The sequence below is a fragment of the Aphis gossypii genome, chromosome 2 (assembly GCF_020184175.1).
Source record: "Aphis gossypii isolate Hap1 chromosome 2, ASM2018417v2, whole genome shotgun sequence".
Classification (NCBI taxonomy): Eukaryota; Metazoa; Arthropoda; class Insecta; order Hemiptera; family Aphididae; genus Aphis; species Aphis gossypii.
This window is the reverse complement of record NC_065531.1, coordinates 84,707,143-84,719,099: the sequence shown is the minus strand read 5'-3', so window position 1 is coordinate 84,719,099 and position 11,957 is coordinate 84,707,143. Positions and strand designations below refer to the sequence as shown.

The following is an 11,957-nucleotide window of genomic DNA, read 5'->3' as shown; positions in this document are numbered from 1 at the left end:
ATATATGTCAGTTATAGACTCGCTGTAGTATTAATAGCGGTATTAAGTAGTAGTAACACTATAATAAGTGGTAACAGGGATTTCGGCTCGTTGGCTCGTCGGCTCCACCATCGCCGGCGGGCACGTTGGAACGGGGCTGACATTAATATTCATATCGGGTTAATAAACCGGAGAGGAAGTCTCGTGTAAGCACTAAGTCTCGAAATTATTATGAATTATAAACAAACGACTCGACTAATTATGCGTATACTTTGCCCGCAGTTTTAGCGCTCGTTAAGATCGGCCACAGTTAAGCGTTGAATATTTTATGGCCGAAAAGCCACCGTCGCCGCTAAAGTCCTCTCGCAAGAGTATATTTTATGCACCGATGTTAATCGAACAGTTTGTCATTTCGTATATACATACGCGCGCGTAATACATGTACATTATTACATGCACTGCGCAGTGTACTATTATATATTATATACGTATACGGTTCTGTATGTGTGTACGCCGCCAATGCCTCGCGTATTATATAACCCACACACATAATAATAATATATAGCATAGACGTTGTTTAATAAACTGCGTGCCGATAAGAGTTTAAGCCGTATTAATTGTCCAGAGTCGCTTGTTAAACGCACAAGACTTAACCCGCTCTAAACTATATAATAATATTATACGATAGGCATCACCTATCTAATGCAATATGTTCGTGGTACGTGGTATTATTATAACTATTATTATTGCACGAAGAGAGCGGCGGTTATTAACTTAATAGTTAATTTCGAATAGTATATTATAAGAGACACCCCTTTGGATTTTCGTCGTCCAAAATATAGTTCAAACAGAATATATTCTAAGTTCTACGTACGTAAGTGTTGATAATAATAAATTATAATGAATAATTATTGTCAAGATTTCATGATTTTATAACGAATAGGCATAAATATATCGTGCTCTATATTTGTATTCCAGAATATTATCCAACATCCACTGTTTCCGTCGAGATGTGAGATCACGAGAGATAACATGAAAAATACTGCTATAGGTAGTACTAAAAAAAAAAAAAAAATGTCAGTCAGACTCGCGATAAATGTAAATAAATAAAAATTTACCGAAAACAAAAGAATAATGATTTGCGTGTAAATGAATAATCTTTGAGAATGAAAATTGTATTCCCATATTTCCCCTTCAGTATAAACATATTTCGTATCGTCAGACATAATATGACGACCGTTAATGGAAATGGGTTGTTTATTACTATGGTTTTCGTATGCAAATCCTGCACGGCGTACATCATCAACAATTAGGTACAAAAAAAATATGTCTCCTTTACTGTATAGTGTCCTGTGCAATATATACAATCGACAATTTATGTTGAAAGCCCATTGGCGGACAATTTGGGTGATTCAAAGGTGATTCATTATTGGCTGCTCACGCGTGTTTGTCAGCTGATAAAACTATATGTTACACATATAATATATATATATATACACACCGAGAACCACACATAATGGCTAATTGGACGGCCATTATCCCGCGGGGACGACTTGTAAAACGCATATTTTATTAGGGTAATGCACTGATACGATGAAACGCATGTTCCACCTGCGCCGTTCGGCAATATAATGTGGTTATTTATTTATTCTGTGTTCCGTAGAATGCACTTTACAAGTAATTTTACGATTTTAACGTAGCACGTTGTCACTGAAACCCAATAATTTTTTTCGAGGGACGCTAATAACAATAATAAATAAAATATAAAAATAGAATTGTACAAAAACCCATAGTCAACTGTATGAAATGACTTGGATGGCGGCCAGGGTACCTAAATAGTTAATTATATAGTACAATGTATATACCTATTAAATGGAATAATTTAAATGTTTAAAATTTATTTTGACAGTTATGATATTTTATCATTTCGTAATAGCGACGAAACTAACAATAATAAGATAAAATCCGTATGTTAATTATTTTATGACACCTCGTTATAAAAAATGGATTAATATTTCAGAACCAGATTAAATTTGAACTAACGACATATGATACAAGATATTATTGTTTTAATTTTTAACGTTAAAACACAATTTTAGGTACACACAATATGTCCTTAGTTTCTGACGTATATAATTAAGATAGTAATTGTTAAATTATATTTGGGTTGAGTTAGTTAAATTTTTATTTATAACAATCTGTATTTTATGGTATTATCCGAGCGTCATAAAAATATTGTCTAGAAATATTACTTATAAGAGAGTTGAATTTGTATTTTATTACTCGAATATTGAAATTAGGTGTCTTACAATTCTGATATTATAAATTAAACGTGTATAAATAAACTTATTCTTGCATGTGTTTTGTCAATAAAATTTGGCGCCGAAAATCTTCTACCGGACGTACATGTCCTTAAGAATGTTATAACAGTGACATATATACTTCCGTTTATACAGCATTTGCAAGAACAATATTATCATTGACTACAAAATGAGTTTTACATGATTTATGGTTGATATTTTAGTACGTAAATGTAACATTCCGTAACGTCGTAATCGTTTCGAACGAAAAAAAAATACGGAAAATAGAGATTCAAATAAAGATATTGAAAAAAATAAGCAAAACACGTATCATGTCATTCTTCTTTATGTTTATTATGCACTCATTCCAGTACACATTTATATAAAGTACGAATCAAGTACTAATTAAGATAAAATAAAATATTACATTCCACGCGGTAAAGATTAGAGAAGCTTATTAATGGCTTTTTTTTTTTATTAACGTGACATATTATACAGCTATTCTTTAAATTCATTTCCATAGATTAAATCAATAATATTATTATAGTATCTTGTTATTATCATTTATTATGATATAACTAATCAAAAATATTAGCGTACAGTTTTTAACTGTATTTATTTAATAGGGAAAATTCTGGGAATCATAAAACATATGTATATTATGAATATAATTTGAAATTAATGTACTTATCCATGGTTATTTTATTGTACGTTAAATAATGTTGTATAAATTTCTTTCGTAGTAGAGATTATTATTATCCTCTAATTGAAATTTTTTTCTAAGCGCCGTAAAGATATTATCGTTTCTGAATAATTCATTAGTATAATGTATAAAAGACACACATACTGCGTAATAAAAGTTGTATTTATAACCGCACTATAATATTTTACCGCTATAATATTATTTAGGTCATGTGACATTTGTATCAAAATTGCCACATGTACGTTATTTCGTATTTTACTTTGTGTTAAGAACAAATCGAAATCGTTAAAAACTTTGAAACTTCTTAGAACTTATGAGATTTATATCTCACCCAATACATCCTATGGGAAGGTATTTTTTGTCTCTTTATTTCGATCACCGATTCGTATTTATTTAACCGTGATCGTAAGTCTTCTGTCGGATATTCTCGATTTTCGAATTGACTGTTTCCATTTCTATCTCTGAGAATTCTCTTTCAGGTTTGAGGTTTGAAATAATCGAAATTAACAAAAGCCACCATACTATGTTTCCCGGTCTTGGACTAAAACAAATAACAGCGCCAGACTATCTGGTAAACAATCGTTATCTGGCAAACCGGGCATAGCTTGCGGATGATGCCGGCCGGTTAACCACTATACGAGATGTAATAGTAGTTAAGTTTTATTTGCATTCTCAACATAATAATAACATATAAGTAAACATTAGAAAATAAAATTATAATGAATAAAACAGCTTATTATGACTATCATTATAACACTTATAACTAACTTATTATATTTTCATAAAATTTATTATTTTTTATACAATTATTACATGAAAAAAAAAAATATCATTATTCAATCTACCATAGTTAATGTATATAATATTTATTTCAAATAGTCTGCAAATATAAAACTAGACTTTTGGTTTAATTTTAACATTTTCAGATGTAGAAAAGCCAATAGTTAATACTTTCCAATTACAATTTTATATGCTAATACGGTAATACAAACATTTGAGAGATTTCATTAATTTTAGAGTAAAATAATTGATTTAATTCGAATAACTATGTTTTTAGTGTTTTAACAAAAGTTTATGGTGTGCTCAGACTAGTTCTGTATACCATCAGGGTGGCTTGAAATCAACAGAATACAATGAAAAGGGTTCGTTGTTTATTTTATGAATGCTTTCTAGAACGATAAACCCAAGAGAAACTAATTGAACGACTAAACAAACTAAAATCTGCATAGAAAAAATAAACAAAACAGTTCGCGAATAGTGTGTATAGTAAAGAAACAAAACTTCTTAGTTTAAAATAATTGTTATCATATCATAAATCGAGAGTTGAGTAAATTATACTGGTATAATATTCATGAATGTAACAAATAAATATGATAATTAAAATGCCGGTAAATAGAATTTAACATATAGTTTTAAAAACTAAAATATTTGAGCTAAATCAGACCTGATAAAATTATTAGTTAAATGTAAATAATTATTGTAAAATAAATACATTTACGTTCGCTTAATAATATTAATATAATGTATGAAAATAGCTGAATAATATATTAGATTATATTAATATCAATAATATTAAAACCCATTTAATGTTATAAAATTGGCATATCATATGCCTTTTGTTACTACAATAGCAATATTGCTTAGTAAATCATAATTATTATTGAAATGTTGGTATGAATACTTCAAATAAATATTTATTGTACATACACATAATTGTCATTTATTATCAATGTAATGGTACTCGTGCTATTTACACATGTCATCTATTGTAAGGTATTTTTCATTCTACCATTGTGTTTGTATTTAAAATCAGCTAGAAGTAACTCTAAGGAATTACATCGAATCATTCACGATAATAAAACTACGTTATTCGAAACCTCGTGTTATACACGTCATAAAATGTTTTTACTGCACGCCCTTAAACAGACTACTTCTTTTTGAAGTAAACTCTGCAATAAAATGTAGTGACTTTTTGCATCTGTTCCATCCTTCTGTTGCAAGATAACTGTTCTGTCAGTGGTAAAAACTCAAGACTCTGCGTTCAATTTTCCGCCGAAAAATATTCCTACGGGAAAAAAATAGCGAATTCACTACCCTCTTTGTATAGTGGAAAACTGGATAGAAGAGTAAAGGAGATGTCCTGTTTTACGAGTCCTGAGAGACCGATTTCTTGACTTTCCAGTTTTCCAAAAGAAAGGGATTGTGCTCACTCTCCGACCCTCTTACGATTATCAGTAGACTTTTATTACGTACTCGTGTGACGATAGCTTTTAAATATTATTACGTATTGCGCAGTTAACATGATAACGACACACATATATATATAATATATATATATGTGTGTGTGTGTGTATATATTTATAATATCATATTTCAGACATCTAAGCCATTGTGATTTTTATTTACCAGATGGACCAAAAATGTAGTGAAAATATTATTAGTCTAAAAGTTGCTAGTTTAATTCAATGTTTTTTTTATATTTTTTGTATAAACTAAAAATAATAAAAATATATGATAAATGTTATTGTAGTTGAGTTTGTTACAATGGAATATTCGTAAATTTTTTATAAAACGAAATTGTAATTCATTATTTTATACCTAATATTCTAGAAACGATTATAAACAGATTCTATCTACAAAATGAAAAAAAAATAATTAAAAATGTTAATGTAACTCATAGTCAAGTGTTTATTTTAAGTTTTATTTTAGCATATTTTATATTTCATGAACTGAATATACAAAAAACAAACCTAGTTGTTAAATTTTCCATGGTCCCCAAACATTTTAAAAGTTAAAAATATTTATATATATATATATATTGATTAGTTATAACTAGTTTAAATAACAAACTTACTGTTAATAACAGTGATCACCAAAAACATATGATTCAATATTTGTTGGCGTAATAAGAAAAATATATAGATTTTTATTGCTTATGTAAATGGTTGTTCCAAAATCAAATTATTTTCATAATATTTGTGGAGTTACATCTAGTTACAAGTGATGGTTTTGTGTGTTAGATGCAAAATAATATCACTATTCACTTGATTTCCATTTAATGTCACTGTAAGATAAAATCAAATAAACAGAAAATTAATAAGTTGAAAATAATTAACTTGAGTAAACATGGTTCTTTGAATACAGACTGCAGATATGCTATTTTCGTATAATGTACGTTTAAATTACTTTTTGTTCAACTTATTGTTTGTTTTCATGCTATACGCATAGCAACTCCCACAGGAATATAGAGAAGAAGCCATTTTCTTTCGAGATTCATACTAAATTATAATATATAACTTATTTGAAAATAATAGCATGTAATATATACATAATATTGTATAATAACGTGTACTGCAGTAAAAATATTAAACAATTTCCATATTAACATAATATTACGTATATTTAATTATTACCTGTGACCTATATGCTACAAGTGTTACCTATGAGTTGGGAACAATAATGATTCCTAAAAAAATTACGTGATTAATTCACATTAAACCAGGATCAAAGTCTGTCCTTCTATAATAAATTATAATATTACAATGTGCAGTTGTTATAGATTATCCAACCGTTATTTTTTTTTTGTTTTTTTTTTTTTTAGAATATAAAATTACAATGAATTTCATCGACATTTATTTTTAAACTTGTTAAAATTCAAGAACATTATAAAGATACAACGATTAAAAATAATATTCATGATTAAGTAACAATTGTATACTATAACTTTTATATTTTAATTTTATGTAAAACCTAATTTATATTATTAGGTGTACAATATGGTATTTTAATAAACCATACTTTTAAATCGATTTTAATAATAAAATAGAATAAGAATTACGACGTTTTGTAAAATGTATGTGAGTTATATGTTTGTGTATTTTGGGGTGTTGAAGAAGATGTTTGTACTCATAATGTCCAGGATGAAGGCCTTTAAAAGTGGATTTACGTAATTTATTCGCGTAGAAATCGAGCCAGAACAACGTATATGGACTGAAAAAAAAGCGAAACTACAAAATATTTATGTCATTCTTAGTACGTATATCACTTGATAGTCTTTTTGAGATATATTTATATGCGAATACACCGGAAAGATAAGAAGACGAGATGTATATATTTTACCCTTTGCTCTTTTTCTTTGGCAACAACTCGCACAAACGCCTCGTGCGCGGAACGACATCCTTGTATATAGATGGCATTGTTTTATTCTCTTTATCGTTGAAATGTAAGAGTATAAAAATAGTAAACACTGCGGTAATACAGAGCGTAAATTAAAATAAATGATTTATGTGACAATTATATTGTAGGTTATTCAGAGCTATACGATAAGAACACAGAATCGTTTATTACAATACTTTTTTAACTCAACTTTTCGTATAATCGAGTTTTGATTTATCACTGAATGTGATATTTTATTTGGAACAATTGTCGGGCACTTAGTATTAAAATCAATTCCTATAAAAACGTAGTTTCAGTGGGTAACAAAATAATTCTGAAATTTAATTTTTGAACATTTTTTCCATAAATCTTACTATATTGTAAAATATTATTTGTTCTGGTTATTGTATGTAAATGAATTATGTACTATTGTTGTTAAAGGGTCCAGACCGTAAAATCTAAAAAATAAAATAAAATCTACACGGTTATATGATAATCAGCCATTGTCGAAAATAAGTAATATTAAAGTGTAAAACGTTGTTATGTTAGTGAGCAGTGTTTTTCCTATAGGTTAGATTATGTTCAGAACTAGGCTTTAACAGATATTTATAAGTTCTTTCAACAAGTAATAAATCTAAAGCTTTTGGTTTAAAATGTTGAGTTTGTAATAGTAAAAATGTGGCACTACCATATTAATTATATAATTAAACGAATTAAACAACTATATTCATGTACATAAATACATGATAACATATAGAATAAATTAGGATAATATTGTTTTTGTACTTACTGTTATCTACTGTCATCACAGTGGTATATTGTTTTTAACAAATCAAAATATGATAGGTACTTTCCGATCGTTAAAATTTAAATTCACTCAAAATATTCTCATTTATTTAGATTTGTATTGAACACTCGCGACAAAAATTTTGATTATTTCTTACATAACGGAAGTCGTGAAAAAACTGAAATATATATCATAATTCATAAATTACAGGCACATTTTGATTTTTGAACAATATTCAAAGAAATCATAATATTCAACACGTATTGTATTAAAATTGCATATACAAAGCGCCGTCTTATATTTTAACACATTTCATCAGTATAATATTATTTCTGTAATGTCAGTGTTGGGTAAAATCTATGATTTATTTTTGTTAAATTGTTATATAAGCTCATTAACTCATACAAAAAAAATCAAATCTAATTTGTTATTTCACGATTGTATTTTTAATATTTTGTGAAACACGTTAAAAAATGTGATTTACACTTGATCATTCAAATTGTATACTTAAAGATAAAAATATGTATAAAATCTCGTTTCATTTTATTAAACCTCAGAGCTAGTCTGTCTTAATAGTTTAGTGTATTATTTGTTTCATCGAATACATATACCTATATCGAAAATATTGTAATAATGAATATGTCTTAATAGATATTATAGAACTTATAAAGTATATTATTTTATAATTTTCATCTAATCTTACACTTGACCGTGATGTAAATTTCCATGTATAATTATGTAAATAAAAATAAAAAATATGAATATTAATTATACACTTCACAATATTTAGGTAATTTAAATTAAGTTAATAACCCTCAAGACAATTTTGAATTTTAAAAGTTCTTAAATTTATCAAGTTATTTTCACTATCATCAAAACGGTCTATGTTCACTTATTGCCTATACTCTATAATGTAAATATAGATATCAAGAATATTTTCTAATAAGAAAATAGTCTCGGAAAACTGGACAAATAATTATTAATTAATGAACTCTAACTTTTAAAAATTGTGTGATTGATAGAAATTTTAAAATTATCAAATTGGTAATAAATATTGAAGGTCTGACGTAAAAATTGTTGATACATATAATGTTACGTATTATAAAGAAATGCTTATGATAAAATAAAACAAAAATAAAAATTTATATTTGTTATAGTACGGCAAGTACAAACTCTGATTTCAAGTTATTGAAAATTGTATAAGTAATATTTTTATGTGTAATTTGTACATTAGATAAAATTTTATATGTAATAGATACCATTGAACATAAAAAAAACACTAAAAGATGAGTAACAATTTTTTTTAATGATATAATCTTATAGTTATAAATTTATTGGGTTATAAAAACTAACTTTGTGGATATTAAGTCAGAATTCATACATTTTATAAAATATACTGATTTCATTTTATCAGTAAAAGCTTTGCATGATAATAATAATTTATTCATTTGAATACATTAGTGTGTTGAATTATTTTTAGTGATTTAGAAAATACTTTTTTTTTTTTTTTGTTAGATTTAGTTTAGGTAAATCGGTATAACTGCGTTGCAAACAACTTAAAGTAAATTGAGTTTCTTATTATATACTAAACAATTGTAGAGAATGAACGATTTTTTGGAGTTAGATGACTTCCAATATTGTATACAACTATATATATATTGCCCTTCATAGCATAGATAGTAGATACGCTTTGCCTATATTCTATCATCAAAATTAATTCCTTCACTAACACCATTTCAGTTTTGCATATATCGAATTAATTTACATAAGATACCCTTATAAAAACCGCGAGATCGAGACTAGGCCGGAAAAGTCTCACTACCGCCGAAGAAGAATGGAGGAGAACATTAAATTTCATTCCGTTCGGTAATGTCTTCGAAATAGGGTTTGGTAGATGTTGGTAGTAGAGGGTCGTAATTGAACCGCGGTTGGTTATTTCGTACCCCATAAATATTCGCGTTTTATCTAGCACAAGAGCTAAAAAAAAGAGAGAGAGAAAAAAATGGCATTATATTCTTATTTTTTTTTCACAAGAACCGTGCAGATAAATTGTGCAAACGAGAATTTAAATACTGGTATCGGCCACGACGGAGGTATATCCACTTTTAGATCCCATACACATAAAACACTCGTGGAATGCACCAATTCAAACACTTTTGGCGCTTGCAAAAGTTCATAGTAACTGCATATGAAAGATGGTTAAAATCCTTATAGATGAAACTCCTGGGACATAATTATACGAGTAATGTGTCTACCTAGGCAAAGTTTATACGTAAAATAATTGTAATCATCGTGGTGTTTAATCATCATTACGAAAATGTTAATGAAACAAAAATTTGATTTATATACATCTATTTTTTTACAGTGTTTAAGTATTCCGCGTAACATTAACATATTTTTTATGCTATTGTAATAATAAAACTTGGAAAAATATTGAGAAAATCTTAACAAATATCGTTTGTTTATATTCTTTACTTTATAAAATATAAAACATGAACGTAAATATATTATATACGAATGATATAAGCAAGTTAGATACACATAGGTATATGGGACCAATAATTAATGTGGCCGTATTTTCGTAGAAGGGCATGTATTGAAGAGTGCAAAGTTAGGGAGAAGTCTAGGGAATCATCATTTTTTCATCAGGTACTTACTACAACATTTTTATAATTATACGAAATTATATTTACATAGTTTTATATAATTAACTTTATAAATTATTTATTTAACCTTGAACGATTTGATCTTTTTAGTTAAACAGTCATTACTTGATCCTTAAAAATAAACGACGAGCTTGTATAATAAAATCATAAATCATTGATAAAATAAAAATTAATCATATTTTAACACTTCATATTTAAAAATTCATAAATGATAAAACTTTGTTTGGATAAAATTTTAATATAAATATATAATATATTAAATCAAATACGACTTTCAATGTTTGGTCGTAGTTTTAAAAATATCAATGACTAAATCGTAGTTAATATAATAACTCTGTTCTTGTTATATAAACATAGTTAAGCCTGTTAAGTCCTTCCTGACTAGTGGTTTTTCGCAATTTTATATTTAAGATTACACGTTTCAAAAGGTTTCTTTTACAAGAATAATACTTATTACTGATATTGAAACAACAATAATATCCTAATGGCCTAATGTTATTGAGAAATATAAATGGTCAATGGTTAATCAAGACCTGAAAAAACTACATACACATACGAATATACTATATACTATATAATGTATATAGAATGATTTTGAAACTATTGAATATATTATTGTTGAATATTCGTTGTATAATATATAATAATTTATTATTTTATAAATCGATATTTATCATGCATACAAAATATTAATTATTTTAAAGTTCATAGTTACGATATAGCTCAGAAATTAAAATAAAATAAATTACCTATCTTTATTATTACAATTATTTTAAATATACATTTAATATTGTATTAATGGTTACGTAGTAATCTTAGTAGTATTAAAAAAAAAAAGTAATATTTATTGTAAATGTATTGATACAGCTTACTGACTTTGTTAATAAAAACTAAAAAAAAAAAATGATAACAGTTAAATTATTTAAAATTATACGAAAATTGATTAAATAAATATTACATACGGTTTTTTGTTTTATCTTATCGATAAACCGATTTATATTTAATCATAAAAACAAGCTACCTATGTTCCATTGTTTTTAAATAAAACTTATATTATTGAATTTTTATAATATTTATTATTTATAGGTATATTATTAAACAATCTAAAAAAAGTACAATACCTTCTTTTCAAATAGTTGGATAGAAAGTAATATTCAACATCAAAGAATCTCAAATATAGCAACTAGCCGAAGAAACAATCGAAGAACACCATAACTTTAGTTTTATCATCGCCGATGACCCATTCAATATTGCTTTGTATAAAAAAAAAAAAAAGTAATATTTATTGTAAATGTATTGATACAGCTTACTGACTTTGTTAATAAAAACTAAAAAAAAAAAATGATAACAGTTAAATTATTTAAAAT

At 26.7% G+C, this 11,957-nt stretch overlaps 1 long non-coding RNA gene across 1 annotated transcript; it reads right to left on the bottom strand.

Annotated features, from left to right (window-relative positions):
* Positions 1 to 4,702: 4,702 nt before the first annotated feature.
* LOC126550333 (uncharacterized) lies at positions 4,703 to 6,170 on the bottom strand. The gene is made up of 3 exons (XR_007604399.1): positions 6,129 to 6,170; positions 5,837 to 6,046; positions 4,703 to 5,047 (listed from the first exon to the last, which is right to left on the bottom strand). It is a non-coding gene; the product is annotated as an uncharacterized LOC126550333 (long non-coding RNA).
* Positions 6,171 to 11,957: the final 5,787 nt, after the last annotated feature.